Source organism: Durio zibethinus, chromosome 1 (assembly GCF_047325235.1).
Source record: "Durio zibethinus cultivar Kanyao isolate XHJ-2024 chromosome 1, ASM4732523v1, whole genome shotgun sequence".
Lineage (NCBI taxonomy): Eukaryota > Viridiplantae > Streptophyta > Magnoliopsida > Malvales > Malvaceae > Durio > Durio zibethinus.
Genome location: NC_143162.1, coordinates 15,050,854 through 15,066,726, shown reverse-complemented (window position 1 = coordinate 15,066,726; position 15,873 = coordinate 15,050,854).

Here is a 15,873-nt window from a genome sequence, read left to right as displayed (position 1 = left end):
TGCCAGAAGCCATTAAAGTGTCTGAAATGGAGACACTTTTTTTAAATGGTCACAAAATCTTGTACACATCGAGTTTTTAGCTGAATTTTTTTATGCAGGCCAAAAAAAATACAAGGATCACGTCTACCAAGTTTGAAGCCAAAACTCCTTCTAAAAAAATTTTCAAAAATCCTGAACCGCAAAAAGTTTTGAAAATCGTGAAAAATAGAAAACGAGTCGTCTTGCCATGAAACTTCACGTGACGGCTTAAGGGACCATTGTATGAATTTACAAGCCATAAAAATGGCTTTGGCACACAGAAATATGAAGATGTGCCTAAACCCACCTACCACCCTATCGATCCACGGCTTGTGCATCCCGTCTCTCTGGCCGGCGTAGTGCCCGCCCACCCACCCGCCCGTTCGTTTCGTCGGTTGGCTTAGGCATACAGAGTTCATTAACAGTCTAAGATCAAACCGGATCGAGGGTTGTGGCAGCCGGATCGACAGCACGTAGAGGGGGACCCGATCGATCCCCGGCATACGCATCCTACCCCTCTTGCCAGCTGAGCGCCCGCACGCTCGTTTCGTGGGTTGACTTAGGCATACGGAGTTCATTCCCAGTCTAAGATCGCATCAGACCGAGGGTTGTTGCAGCACATGCTAGGCTAGGGCATGTGCTGGTGCCACATTTTTCTTCGCCGGGGCACCATCACCGGAGCATCGTCGGAGAACCTAACCGGCGGCATTGGGGTTCCGACAATCGGGGATGCCGGGGGGGGTGTGCACACATGATGTGTGATCGGTGCTGGTGCTTGGACCTTATATAGGCCCCTTATCGCTCATCAAACCTCGAGAACTCACCCCCCCTTAAAGAGCATTTGAGATTTTACAAGTTTGCTGCCAGTAGCCATTAAAGTGTCTGAAATGGGGACACTTTTTTCAAATGGTCACAAAATCTTGTACAGTTCGAGTTTCTAGCTGAATTTTATTGTGCATGCCAACAAAAATACAAGGATCATGTCTACCAAGTTTGGGGCCAAAACCCTTCCAAAAATTTTTTAAAAAATCCTGAACCGCAAAAAGTTTCAAAAATCGTGAAAAATAGAAAATGAGTCGTCTTGCCATGAAACTTCACGTCAAGGCTTAAGGGACCATTGTAGGAATTTACAAGCCAAAAAAATGGCATTGGCATGTAGAAATATGAAGATGGGCCTAAACCCTCCTACCACCCTATCAATCCACAGCTTGCGCATCTCGTCTCTCTGGCCGGCGTAGTGCCTGCCCACCCGTCTGCCCGATCATTTCATCGGTTGGCTTTGGCATACAGAGTTCATTCCCAGTCTATGATCGGACCGTACCGAGGGTTACGGTAGTAAGATCGACAGCACGTAAAGGGGGACCCGATCGATCCCCGGCTTGCACATCCCGCCCCTCTGGCCGGCTGAGCGCCCGCACGCTCGTTTCATGGGTTGACTTAGGCATACGGAGTTCATTCCCAGTCTAAGCATACGGAGTTCATTGCTAGTCTAGGATCGGACCAGACCGAGGGTTACGGTAGCACATGCTGGGCTCGGGCATGTGCTGGTGCCATATTTTTCTTCGTCGGGGCACCGTTGTCGGAGCATCAACAGAGAACCTGACTGACGGCAATAGGGTTCCGGTGATCGGGGGGCTAGGGGGGTGCGCACATGATGTGTGGTGGGTGCTGGTACTTGGCCCTTATATTGGCCCCCTTTCCCTCATCAAACCTTGAGAACTCACACCCCCTTAAAGAGCATTTGAGATTTTACAGGTTTGCCACCAGTAGCCATTAAAGTGTCTGAAATGGGGACACTTTTTTCAAATGGTCACAAAATCTTGTACACTTCGAGTTTTTAGCTGAACTTTTTTGTGTGTGCCAACAAAAATACAAGGATCACGTCTACCAAGTTTGGGGCCAAAACTTCTTCCGAAAAAGTTTTAAAAAATCTCGAATCGTAAAAAGTTTCAAAAATCATGAAAAATTGACAACGAGCCGTCTGGCCATGAAACTTCACGTGAAGGCTCAATGGACCATTGTATGAATTTACAAGCCATAAAAAAGGCATTGGCATGTAGAAATATGAAGATGCGCCTAAACCCACCTACCACCCTATCGATCCACGGCTTGCGCATCCCGTCTCTCTGGCCGGCGTAGTACCCGCCCGCCTGCCCGCTCGTTTCGTCAGTTGGCTTAGGCATACGAAGTTCATTCCTAGTCTAAGATTGGACCAAACTGAGGGTTGCGACAGCAAGATTGGTAGCACGCAGAGGGGGACCCGGTTGATCCCCGGCTTGCGCATCCCGCCCCTCTGGCTGGCTGAGCGCCCGTACGCTCGTTTCGTGGGTTAACTTAGGCATACGGAGTTCATTCCCAGTCTAAGCATATGGAGTTCATTCCCAGTCGAAGATTGGACCAGACCGAGGGTTGTGGCAGCACATGCTGGGCTCGGGCATGTGCTGGTGCCATATTTTTTTTCGTCGGGGCACCATCACCGGAGCAACGCCAGAGAACCTGACTGGCGGCATTGGGGTTCCGACGATTAAGGGGGCTGGGGGGGTTGTGCGCACATGATGTGCGATGGGTGCTAGTACTTGGCCCTTATATTGGCCCTATATCCCTCATCGAACCTCGAGAACTCACATCCCCTTAAAAGAGCATTTGAGATTTTACAGGTTTGCTGCCAGTAGCCATTAAAGTGTCTGAAATGGGGACACTTTTTTCAAATGGTTACAAAATCTTGTACACTTTGAGTTTTTAGCTGAATTGTTTTGTGCATGCCAACAAAAATACAAGGATCACGTCAACCAAGTTTGGGGCCAAAACTCCTTCCAAAAAAATTTTAAAAAATCCCGAACCACAAAAAGTTTCAAAAATCATGAAAAATAGAAAATGAGTCATCTTGCCATGAAACTTCGCTTGAAGGCTTAAGGGACCAATGTATGAATTTACAAGCCATAAAACTATCATTGGCACACAAAAATATGAAGATGTGCCTAAGCCCACCTACCACCCTATCGATCCACGGCTTGCGCATCCCGTTTCTCTGGTCGGCGTAGTGCCCGTTCCCCCGCCTGCCCGTTCATTTCGTCGGTTGGCTTAGGCATACGGAGTTCTTTCCTAGTCTAAGCATACGAAGTTCATTTCCAGTCTAAAATTCGACCGGACCGAGGGTTGCGGCAGCACATGCTGGGCTCGGGCATGTGCTGGTCTGCATTTTTCTTCGCCCGCCTACTTGTTTCGTCGGTTGGCTTAGGCATACGGAGTTCATTCCCAGTCTAAGATTGGACCAAACTGAGGGTTGCGATAGCAGCATTGGCAGCACGTAGAGGGGGACCCGGCCGACCCTCGGCTTGCACATCCCGCCCCTCTGGCCGGCTGAGCGCCCGCACGCTCGTTTCGTGGGTTGACTAAGGCATACGGAGTTTATTCCCAGTCTAAGCATACGGACTTCATTCCAAGTCTAAAATCAGACCGGACCGAGGGTTACGACAGCACATGTTGGGCTAGGGCATATGCTGGTGCGGCATTTTTCTTCGTCGGGGCACCATCGTCGGAGCATCACCGAAGAACCTGACCGACGGCATTGGGGTTTCGGCGATCGGGAGGCCAGGGGGTGTGCGCATATGATGTGCGATGGGTGCTGGTACTTGGCCCTTATATTGGCCCCCTATCCCTCATCGAACCTCGAGAACTCACACCCCATTAAAGACCATTTGAGATTTTACAGGTTTGCTGCCAGTAGCCATTAAAGTGTCTGCAATGGGGATACTTTTTTCAAATGGTCACAAAATCTTGTACAGTTCCAGTTTTTAGCTGAATTTTTTTATGCATGCCAACAAAAATACAAGGATCCCGTCTACCAAGTTTATGGCCAAAAATCCTTTCGAAAAAATTTTAAAAAATCCAAAACCGTAAAAATTTTTGAAAATCGTGAAAAATAGAAAACGAGTCGTCTTGCCATGAAACTTCACGTGAAGGCTTAAGGGACCATTGTATGAATTTACAAGCCATAAAAATGGCATTGGCATGCAGAAATATGAAGATGTGCCTAAACCCACCTACCACCCTATCGATCCACGGCTTACGCATCCCGTCACTCTGGCCGACGTAGTGCCGGCTCGCCCACCCGCCCGCTCGTTTTGGCGGTTGGCTTAGGCATACGGAGTTCATTCCCAGTCTAAGATCAGACTGAATCGAGGGTTGTGGCAGCAGGATCGATAGCACGTAGACGGGGACCCGATCGATCCCCAGCTTGCGCATCCCGCCCCTTTGGCTGGTTGAGAGACCACACGCTCGTTTCATGGGTTGGCTTAGGCATACGGAGTTCATTCCCAGTCTAAGCATACGGTGTTCATTCCCAGTTTAAGATCAAATCAGACTGAGGCTTGTGGCAGCACATGCTGGGCTCGAGCATGTTCTAGTGCCGTATTTTTCTTCATCGGGGCACCATCACCGGAGAACCTAACCGGTGGCATTAGTGTTCCGGCGATCGGAGGGGCTGGGGGTGTGCGTACATGATGTGCGATCGGTGTCGGTACTTGGCCCTTATATTGCTCCCCTATCCCTCATCAAACCTCTAGAACTCACACCCCCTTAAAGAGCATTTGAGATTTTATAGGTTTGCTGCCAGTAGCCATTAAAGTGTCTGAAATGTGGACACTTTTTTCAAATGGTCACAAAATCTTGTACACTTCCAGTTTTTAGCTAAATTTTTTTGTGCATAACAAAAAAATACAAGGATCACGTCTACCAAGTTTGGGGCCAAAAATCCTTCCGAAAAAATTTTAAAAAATCCCGAACCACAAAAAGTTTCAAAAATCGTGAAAAATAGAAAACGAGTCATCTTGCCATCAAACTTCACGTGAAGGCTTAAGGGACCATTGTATGAATTTACAAGCCATAAAAATGGCATTGGCATGCAGAAATATGAAGATGTGCCTAAACCCACCTACCACCCTATCGATCCATGGCTTGCGCATCCCGTCTCTCTAGTTGGCGTAGTGCCCGCCTGCCCGCCCACTCATTTCGTCAGTTGGCTTAGGCATACGAAGTTCATTCTCAGTCTAAGATCAGACCGGACCAAGGGTTGTGGTAGCAGGATCGACAGCGCGCAGAGGGGGACTCGGCCGATCCCCGGCTTGCGCATCCCGCCCCTCTGGCCAGCTGAGCGCCCGCACGTTCGTTTCGTGGGCTGACTTAGGCATACAGAGTTCATTCCCAGTCTAAGCATGTGGAGTTCATTCCTAGTCTCAGATCGGACCGGACCGAGGGTTGTGGCAGCACATGCTGGGCTCGAGCATGTGCTGGTGCCGCAATTTTCTTCGTCGGGGCACCATCACGATCAGGGGGGCCGGGGGGGTGTGCGCACATGATGTGCAATGGGTGCTGGTACTTGGCCCTTATATTGGCCCCCTATCCCTCATCAAACCTCGAGAACTCACACCCCCTTAAAGAGCATTTGAGATTGTACAGGTTTGCTGCCAATAGCCGTTAAAGTGTCTGAAATGGGGACACTTTTTTTAAATGGATACAAAATCTTGTACACTTCGAGTTTTTAGGTGAATTTTTTTATTCATGCCAACAAAAATGCAAGGATCACTTTTACCAAGTTTAGGGCCAAAACTCCTTCCAAAAAAATTTTAAAAAATCTTGAACCCTCAAAAGTTTCAAGAATCATGAAAAATAGAAAACGAGTCGTCTTGCCGTGAAACTTCACGTGAAGGCTTAAGGGACCATTGTATGAATTTACAAGCCATAAAAATGGCAGTGGCACGTAGAAATATGAAGATGTGCCTAAACCCACCTACCACCCTATCAATCCACGGCTTGCGCATCCCGTCTCTCTAGCCAGCGAAGTGCCCGCCCGCCTGCTCGTTTCGTCAGTTGGCTTAGCCATACGGAGTTCATTCCCAGTCTAAGATCAGACCAGACTGAGGGTTTCAGCAACAGGATCGGCAGCATGCAGAGGGAGACCCGGTCGATCCCCATGTTGCGCATCCCCCCCCTTTGGCCAACTGAGTGACCGCACGCTCGTTTTGTGGGTTGACTTAGGCATATGGAATTCATTCCCACTCTAAGCAGACGAAGTTCATTCCCAGTCTAAGATGGGACCGGACCGAGGGTTGTGGCAGCACATGCTGGGTTCAGGCATGTGCTAGTGCTGCATTTTTCTTCGCCGGGGCACCATCACCGGAGCATCGTCGGAGAACCTGACCGGCAGCATTGGGGTTCTGGCGATCGGGGGGCCGGGGGGTGTGCGCACATGATGTGCGTTGGGTGCTGGTACTTGGCCCTTATATTGGCCCCCTATCCCTTATCAAACCTTGAGAACTCACACCCCCTTAAAGAGCATTTGAGATTGTACAAGTTTGCTGCCAGTAGCCATTAAAGTGTCTGAAATGGGGACACTTTTTTCAAATGGATACAAAATCTTGTACACTTCGAGTTTGTAGCTGAATTTTTTTATGCATGCCAACAAAAATGCAAGGATCACTTTTACCAAGTTTAGGGCCAAAAATCCTTCCGAAAAAATTTTAAAAAATCCTAAACCGTAAAAAGTTTCGAAAATCGTGAAAAATAAAAAATGAGTCGTCTTGCCATGAAATTTCAGGTGAAGGCTTAAGGGACCATTGTGTGAATTTACAAGCCTTAAAAATGGCAGTGGCACGTAGAAATATGAAGATGTGCCTAAACCCACCTACCACCTTATCAATCCACGGCTTGCGTATCCCGTCTCTCTGGCCAACGAAGTGCCCGCCCGCCCGCTCGCCCGCTTGTTTCGTCGGTTGGCTTAGGCATACGGAGTTCATTCCTAGTCTAAGATCAAACCAGACTGAGGGTTGCGACAGTAGGATCGGCAGCACGTAGACGGGGACCCGATCGATCCCCATCTTGTGCATCCCGCCCCTTTGGCCGGCTGAGTCACCGCACGCTCGTTTTGTGGGTTGACTTAGGCATATGGAATTCATTCCCACTCTAAGCATACGGAGTTCATTCCCAGTCTAAGATGAGACCAGACCGAGAGTTGTGGCAGCACATGCTGGGTTCGGGCATGTGCTGGTGCTGCATTTTTCTTCGCCGGGGCACCACCACCAGAGCATCGTCAGAGAACCTGATCGGCGGTATTGGGGTTCCGGCGATCGGGAGGGCCGGGGGGTGTGCACACATGATGTGCGATGGGTGCTGGTACTTGGCCCTTATATTGGCCCCCTATCCCTCATCAAACCTCAAGAACTCACACCCCCTTAAAGAGCATTTGAGATTTTACAGGTTTGCTACCAGTAGCCATTAAAGTGTCTGAAATGGAGACACTTTTTTCAAATGGTCACAAAATCTTGTACACTTCGAGTTTTTAGCTGAATGTTTTTGTGCATACCAAAAACAATACAAGGATCACGTCTACCAAGTTTGGGGCCAAAACTCCTTCCGAAAAAATTTTAAAAAATCTCAAACCGTAAAAAGTTTCAAAAATCGTGAAAAATAGAAAATGAGTCGTCTTGCCATGAAACTTCACGTAAAGGCTTAAGGGACCATTGTATGAATTTACAAGCCATAAAAATGGTATTGGCATGCAGAAATATGAAGATGTGCCTAAACCCACCTACCACCCTATCGATCCACGGCTTGCGCATCCCGTATCTTTGGCCGGCGTAGTACCCGCCCGCCCACCCGCTCGTTTTCTCAGTTGGCTTAGGCATACGGAGTTCATTCCTAGTCTAAGATTGGATCAAACTGAGGGTTGCGATCGCAGGATTGGCAGCACGCAGAAGGGGCCCTGGTCGATCCCCGGCTTGTGCATCTCGCCCCTCTGGCCGGCTGAGCGCCCGTATGCTCATTTCATGGGTTGACTTAGGCATACGGAGTTCATTCCCAGTCTAAGATCGGACCAGATCAAGGGTTGTGGTAGCAAGATTGGCAGCACGCAAAGGGGGACCCGGCCAATCCCCGGCTTGCTCATCCCGCCCCTCTGGCCGACTGAGCGCCCGCACGCTCGTTTCGTGGGTTGACTTAGGCATACGGAGTTCATTCCTAGTCTAAGCATACGGAGTTCATTCCCAGTCCAAGATCGGACCGGATCGAGGGTTACGGCAGCACATACTGGGCTTAGGCTGTGTTGGTGCCGCATTTTTCTTCGTCGGGGCACCATCGCCGAAGAACCTGACCGACGGCATTGGGCTTTCACCGATCGAGGAGTCGGGGGGGTGTGCGCACATGATGTGTGATGGGTGCTGGTACTTGGCCCTTATATCGGCCCCCTATCCCTCATCAACCTCGAGAACTCACACCCCCTTAAAGAGCATTTGAGATTTTACAAGGTTGCTGCCAGTAGGCATTACAGTGTTTAAAATGGGGACACTTTTGTCAAATGGTCACAAAATCTTGTACACTTCGAGTTTTTAGCTGAATTTTTTTGTGCATGCCAAAAAAAATACAAGGATCACGCCTACCAAGCTCGGGGCCAAAAATCCTTCCAAAAAAATTTTAAAAATTCCCAAACCGCAAAAAGTTTCAAAAATCATGAAAAATAGAAAACGAGTCGTCTTGCCATGAAACTTCACATGAAGGCTTAAGGGACCATTGTATGAATTTACAAGCCATAAAAATGGCATTGGCATGCAGAAATATGAAGTTGTGCCTAAACCCACCTACCACCCTATCGATCCATGGCTTGCGCATCCCGTCTCTCTGGCCGGCGTAGTGCCTGCCCGCCCACCTGCCCTGCTCGTTTCGTCAGTTGGCTTAGGCATACAGAGTTTATTCCCAGTCTAAGATTGGACCAAATCGAGGGTTACAACAGCAGGATCAGCAACACGTCAAGGGGGACCCGGTCGATCCCCGGCTTGCGCATCCCGCCCCTCTGGCCGGCTGAGCGCCCGCACGCTCGTTTCATGGGTTGACTTAGGCATACGGAGTTCATTCCTAATCTAAGATCGGATCGGATCGAGAGTTACAGCAGCACATGCTAGGCTCGGGCATGTGCTAGTGCCGCATTTTTCTTCGCCAAGGCACCATCGTTGAAGCATCACTGGAGAACCTGACCGACGGCATTGGGGTTCCGACGATCGGGGGGGCGGGGGGGTGTGCGCACATGATGTGCGATGGGTGCTGGTACTTGGCCCTTATATTGGCCCCCTATCCCTCATCAAACCTCGAGAACTCACACCCCCTTAAAGAGCATTTGAGATTTTACAGGTTTGCTGCTAGTAGCCATTAAAGTGTCTAAAATGGGGACACTTTTTTCAAATGGTAACAAAATCTTCTACACTTCGAGTTTTTAGCTGAATTTTTTTCTGCGTGCCAGAAAAAAGACAAGGATCACGTCTACCAAGTTTGGGGCTAAAACTCCTTCCGAAAAAAGTTTAAAAAATCTCGAACCGTAAAAAGTTTCAAAAATCATGAAAAATAGAAAACAAGTCATCTTGCCATTAAACTTCACGTGAAGGCTTAAGGGACCTTTGTATGAATTTTCAAGCCATAAAAATGGCATTGGCATGCAGAAATATGAAGATGTGCCTAAACCAACCTGCCACCCTATCGATCCACGGCTTGCGCATCATGTCTCTCTGGTATGAGTAGTGCCCACCCGCCTGCCCGCCCGTTCATTTTGTCGGTTGCCTTAGGCATACGGAGTTCATTCCCAGTCTAAGATCAGACCGGACTGAGGGTCACGGTAGCAAGATCGATAGCACGTAGAGGGGGCCCCACCGATCCCTGGCTTGTGCATCCCGCACCTCTGGCCAGCTGAGAACCTGCACGCTTATTTCACGGGTTGACTTAGGCATACGGAGTTCATTCCCAGTCTAAGATCGGATCGAACCGAGGGTTGTGGCAGCACATACTGGGCTCGGGCATGTGCTGGTGCCGTATTTGTCTTCACCAAGGCACCATCACCGAAGCATCACCGGAAACCTGACCGGCGGTATTGGGGTTCCGACGATCGGAGGGGTCGGGGGGGTTGTCCGCACATGATTTACGATGGGTGCTGGTACTTGGCCCTTATATTGGCCCCCTATCCCTTATCAAACCTCGAGAACTCACACCCCCTTAAAGAGCATATGAGATTTTACAGATTTGCTGCCAGTAGCCATTAAAGTGTCTGAAATGGGCACACTTTTTTCAAATGGTCACAAAATCTTGTACACTTCGAGTTGTAGCTGAATTTTTTTGTGCATGCCAACAAAAATACAAGGATCACATCTACCAAGGTTGGGGCCAAAACTCCGTCCAAAAAAATTTTAAAAAATCCCGAACCGCAAAAAGTTTCAAAAATCGTGAAAAATAGAAAACGAGTTGTCTCGCCATTAAACTTCACGTGAAGGCTTAAGGAACCAATGTATAAATTTACAAGCCATAAAAATGGCATTGGCACGTAGAAATATGAAGATATGCCTAAACCCACCTGCCACTCTATCAATCCACGGCTTGCGCATCCCATCTCTCTGGCTTGTGTAGTGCCACTCCACCCGCTCGTTTCATCGGTTGGCTTAGGCATACGAAGTTCATTCCTAGTCTAAGATCAGACCACACTGAGGGTTACGATAGCAGGATCAGTAACACGCAGAGAGGGACCCGGCCAATCCTCGGCTTGCGCATCTCACCCCTCTGGCCGTTTGAGCGCCCGAACACTCGTTTCGTGGGTTGACTTAGGCATACGGAGTTCATTCCCAGTCTAAGATCAAACCGGACCGAGGGTTGCGGTAGCACATGCTAGGCTCGAGCATGTGCTGGTGCCACATTTTTCTTCCCCAGGGCACCATCATCGGAGAACCAGACCGACGACATTGGGATACCGGAGATCGGGGGGGTGTCCGTACATGATGTGCGATGGGTTCTGGTACTTGGCCTTTATATTGAACCCCTATCCCTCATCAAACCTCGAGAACTCACACCCCTTTAAAGAGCATTTGAGATTTTACAGGTTTGCTGCCAGTAGCCATTAAAGTGTCTAAAATGGGGACACTTTTTTCAAATGGTCACAAAATCTTGTACACTTTGAGTTTTTAGCTGAATTTTTTATGCACGCCAACAAAAATACAAGGATCGCATCTACCAACTTTGGGGCCAAAACTCCTTTCAAAAAAATTTTAAAAAATCTCGAACCGGAAAAAGATTCAAAAATCATGAAAAATAGAAAACGAGTCATCTTGCCATGAAACTTCACGTGAAGGCTTAAGGGACCATTGTATGTATTTACAAGCCATAAAAATGGCATTGGCATGCAAAAATGTGAAGATGTGCCTAAACCCACCTACCACCCTATCGATCCACGGCTTGCGTATCTCGTCCTCTGGCCGGCGTAGTGCCTGCCCGCCCGCTCGTTTCGTCGGTTGGCTTAGGCTTACGGAGTTCATTCCTAGTCTAAGATCGCACCAGATCGAGGGTTGTGGCATCAGGATCGGCAGCACGTAGAGGGGGACCTGGTCGATCCCCGGCTTACGCATCCCGCCCCTTTGGCCGGCTGAGCGCCCGCACGCTCGTTTTGTAGGTTGACTTAGGCATGCGGAGTTCATTTCCATTCTAAGATCAGAACGGACCGAGGGTTGCGCCAGCACATGCTGGGCTCGGGCATGTGTTGGTGCCGCATTTTTCTTCGTCGGGGCACCATCACCGTAGCATCGCCGAAGAACCTGACCGGCGGCATTGGGGTTCCGACGAGTGGGGGGGCCGGGGGGGTGTGCGCACATGATGTGCGATGGGTGCTGGTACTTGGCCATTATATTGGCCCCTATCTCTCATCAAACCTCGAGAACTCACAACCCTTTAATGACCATTTGAGATTTTAGAGGTTTGCTGCCAGTAGCCATTAAAGTGTCTGAAATGGGGACACTTTTTTCAAATGGTCACAAAATCTTGTACACTTCTAGTTTTTAGCTGAATTTTTTTTTGCATGCCAACAAAATTACAAGGATCACGTCTACCAAGTTTGGGGCCAAAACTACTTCCGAGAAAATTTTAAAAAATCTTGAGCCGTAAAAAGTTTCAAAAATCGTGAAAAATAGAAAACGAGTCATCTTGCCATGAAACTTCACGTGAAGGCTTAAGGGACCATTGTATGAATTTAAAAGCCATAAAAATGGCAATGGCACACAGAAATATGAAGATGTGCTTAAACCCACCTACCACCCTATTGATCCACGGCTTGCGCATCCTGTCTCTCTGGTCGGTGTAGTGCCCGTTCGCCCGCTCGTTTCGTCAGTTGGCTTAGGTATATGGAGTTCATTCCCAATCTAAGATTTGATCGGATTGAGGGTTGTGGTAGCAAGATCGCCACCACACAGTGGACGACCCGACCGATCCCCGGCTTGCGAATCCCGCCCCTCTCGTGGGTTGACTTAGGCATACGGAGTTCATTCCCAGTCTAAGCGTACGGAGTTCATTGCCAGTCTAAGATTGGACCGGACCGAGGGTTGCGGCAGCACATGCTAGGCTCGGGCATGTGCTGGAGATGCATTTTTCTTCATCGGGGCACCATCGCCAGAGCATCACCGGAGAACCTGGCCGATGGCATTGGGGTTCCAGCGATTGGGGGGGCCGAAGGGGCGTGCGCACATGATGGGTGCTGGTACTTGGCCCTTATCTTGGCCCCCTATCCCTCATCAAACCTCGAGAACTCATACCCCCTTAAAGAGCATTTGAGATTTTACAGGTTTGCTACCAGTAGCCATTAAAGTGTCTGAAATGGGGACACTTTTTTCAAATGGTCACAAAATCTTGTACACTTCGAGTTTTTAGATGAATTTTTTTTTGCAAGCCAAAAAAAATACAAGGATCTTGTCTACCAAGTTTGGGGCCAAAACTCCTTCCGAAAAAATTTTAAAAAATCCCGAACCGCATAAACTTTTGAAAATCATGAAAAATAGAAAACGAGTCGTCTTGCCATGAAACTTCACGTGAAGGCTTAAGGACCATTGTATGAATTTACAGGCCACAAAATTGGCATTGGCACGTAGAAATATGAAGATGTGCCTAAACCCACCTACCACACTATCGATCCATGGCTTGCGCATCCCGTCTCTCTGGCCGGCGTAATGCCTGCCCGCTCGCCCGCTCGTTTCATCGGTTAGCTTAGGCATACGAAGTTGATTCCCAGTCTAAGATCGGGCCAGACCAAGGTTGCGGTAGCAGGATCGGCAGCATGCAGAGGGGGACCCAACTGATCCTCGGCTTGGGCATCCCACCCCTCTGGCTAACTGAGCGCCCGCACGCTCGTTTCGTGGGTTGACTTAGGCATACGGAGTTTATTCCCAGTCTAAGCATACGGAGTTCATTGCCAGTCTAAGATCAGATCGGATAGAGGGTTGCGGCAGCACATGCTAGGCTCAGGCATGTGCTGGTGATGCATTTTTCTTCGCTGGGGCACCATTGCCGGAGCATCACCGGAGAACCTGACCGGCGGCATTGGGGTTCCGGCCATCGGGGGGGGCCGGGGGGTGTGCGCACAAGATGTGCGATGGGTGCTGGTACTTGGCCATTATATTGGCCCCCTATCCCTCATCAAAAATTGAGAACTCACACCCCCTTAAAGAGCATTTGAGATTTTACAAGTTTGCTTCCAGTAGTCATTAAAGTTTCTGAAATGGGGACACTTTTTTCAAATGGTCACAAAATCTTGTACACTATGAGTTTTTAGCTGAATGTTTTTTTCCATGCCAAAAAAAAAACAAGGATCACGTCTACCAAGTTTGGGGCCGAAACTCCTTCCGAAAAAATTTTAAAAAATCCCGAACCGCAAAAAGTTTCAAAAATCATGAAAAATAGAAATTAAGTCGTCTTGCAATGAAACTTCTCATCAAGGCTTAAGGGACCATTGTACGAATTTACAAGCCATAAAAATGGCATTAGCACGCAGAAATATGAAGATGTGCCTAAACCCACCTACCACCCTATCGATCTACGGCTTGCGCATCCCGTCTCTCTGGCCAACGTAGTGCCCGCCCGCCTGCCCTACCGCTCGTTTCGTCGGTTGGCTTAGGCATACGGAGTTCATTCCCAGTCTAAGATTGGACCGGACCAAGGGTTACGGCGGTAGGATTAGCAGCACGCAAAAGGGGACCCGGCCGATCCTCGGCTTGCGCATCTCGCCCCTCTGGCCGACTGAGTGCCCGCACACTCATTTCGTGGGTTGACTTAGGCATACAGAGTTCATTCCCAGTCTAAGTATACGGAGTTCATTCCCAGTCTAAGATCAGACCAAACCGAGGGTTACGACAGCACATGTTGGGCTCGGGCATGTGCTAGTGCCGCATTTTTCTTCGCCGGGGCACCATCACCATAGCATCACCGGAGAACCTGATCGACGAGATTTGGGTTCCGGCGATCGGAGGGGCCGAGGGAGGGTGTGCGCACATGATGTATGACGGGTATTGGTACTTGGCCATTATATTGGCCCCCTATCCCTCATAAAAAATCAAAACTGGCACCCCCTTAAAGTGCATTTGAGATTTTACAGGTTTGCTTCCAGTAGCCATTAAAGTTTCTGAAGTGGGGTCACTTTTTTCAAATGGTCACAAAATCTTATACACTCCTAGTTTTTAGCTGAATTTTTTTGTCCATGCCAAAAAAAAATACAAGGATCATGTCTACCAAGTTTGGGGCCAAAACTACATCTGAAATAATTTTAAAAAATCCTGAACCATAAAAAGTTTCAAAAATCATGAAAAATAGAAAACGAGTCGTCTTGCCATGAAACATCACGTGAAGGCTTAAGGGACCATTGTATGAATTTACAAGGCTTAAAAATGGCATTGGCACTCAGAAATATGAAGATGTGCCTAAACCCACCTACCACCCTATCGATTCACGGCTTGCGCATCCCGTCTCTCTGGCCGACGCAGTGCCCAACCGCCCGCCCGCTCGTTTCATCGGTTGGCTTAGGCATACGGAGTTCATTCCCAATCTAACATCGGATCGAACTGAGGGTTGCGGCAGTAGGATTTGCGGCACGTAGAGGGGGACCCGGCCGATCCCCAGCTTGCGCATCCCGCCCCTCTGGCCGGTTGAGCGCCCGCACGTTTGTTTCGTTTGTTGACTTAGGCATACGGAGTTCATTCCTAGTCTAAGCATACGGAGTTCATTCCCAGTATAAGATCAGACTGGATCGAAGGTTGTGGCAGCACATACTGGGCTCGGGCATGTGCTGGTGCCACATTTTTTTTCGTCGGGGCACCATCGCCGAAGAACCTGACCGGTGGTATTGGCGTTCCGGTGATCGGAGGGGGTGTCCGCACATGATGTGGGATGGGTGCTGGTACTTGGCCCTTATATTGGCCCCCTATCCCTCATCAAACCTCGAGAACTCACACCCCCTTAAAGAGCATTTGAGATTTTACAGGTTTGCTACCAGTAGCCATTAAAGTGTCTAAAATGGGGACACTTTTTTCAAATGGTCACAAAATCTTGTACACTTTGAGTTTTTAGCTGAATTTTTTTGTGCATGCCAACAAAAATAGAAGGATCCCGTCTACCAAGTTTGGGGCCAAAAATCCTTCCAAAAAAAATTTTAAAAATCCCAAACCGTAAAAAGTTTTGAAAATCGTGAAAAATAGAAAATGAGTCGTCTTACCATGAAACTTCACGTGAAGGCTTAAGGGACCATTTTTTGAATTTACAAGCCATAAAAATGGCATTTGCATGCAGAAATATGAAGATGTGCCTAAACCCACCTACCACCCTATCGATCCATGGCTTGCGCATCCCGTCTCTCTGGCCGGCGTAGTGCCCGCCCGCCCGCTCGTTTCGTCGGTTGGCTTAGGCATACGGAGTTCATTCCCAGTCTAAGATCACACCAGACCGAGGGTTGTGGCAGCAGGATCGATAGCACGCAGAGGGGGACCCGACTGATCCCCAGCTTACGCATGCCGCCCCTCTGGC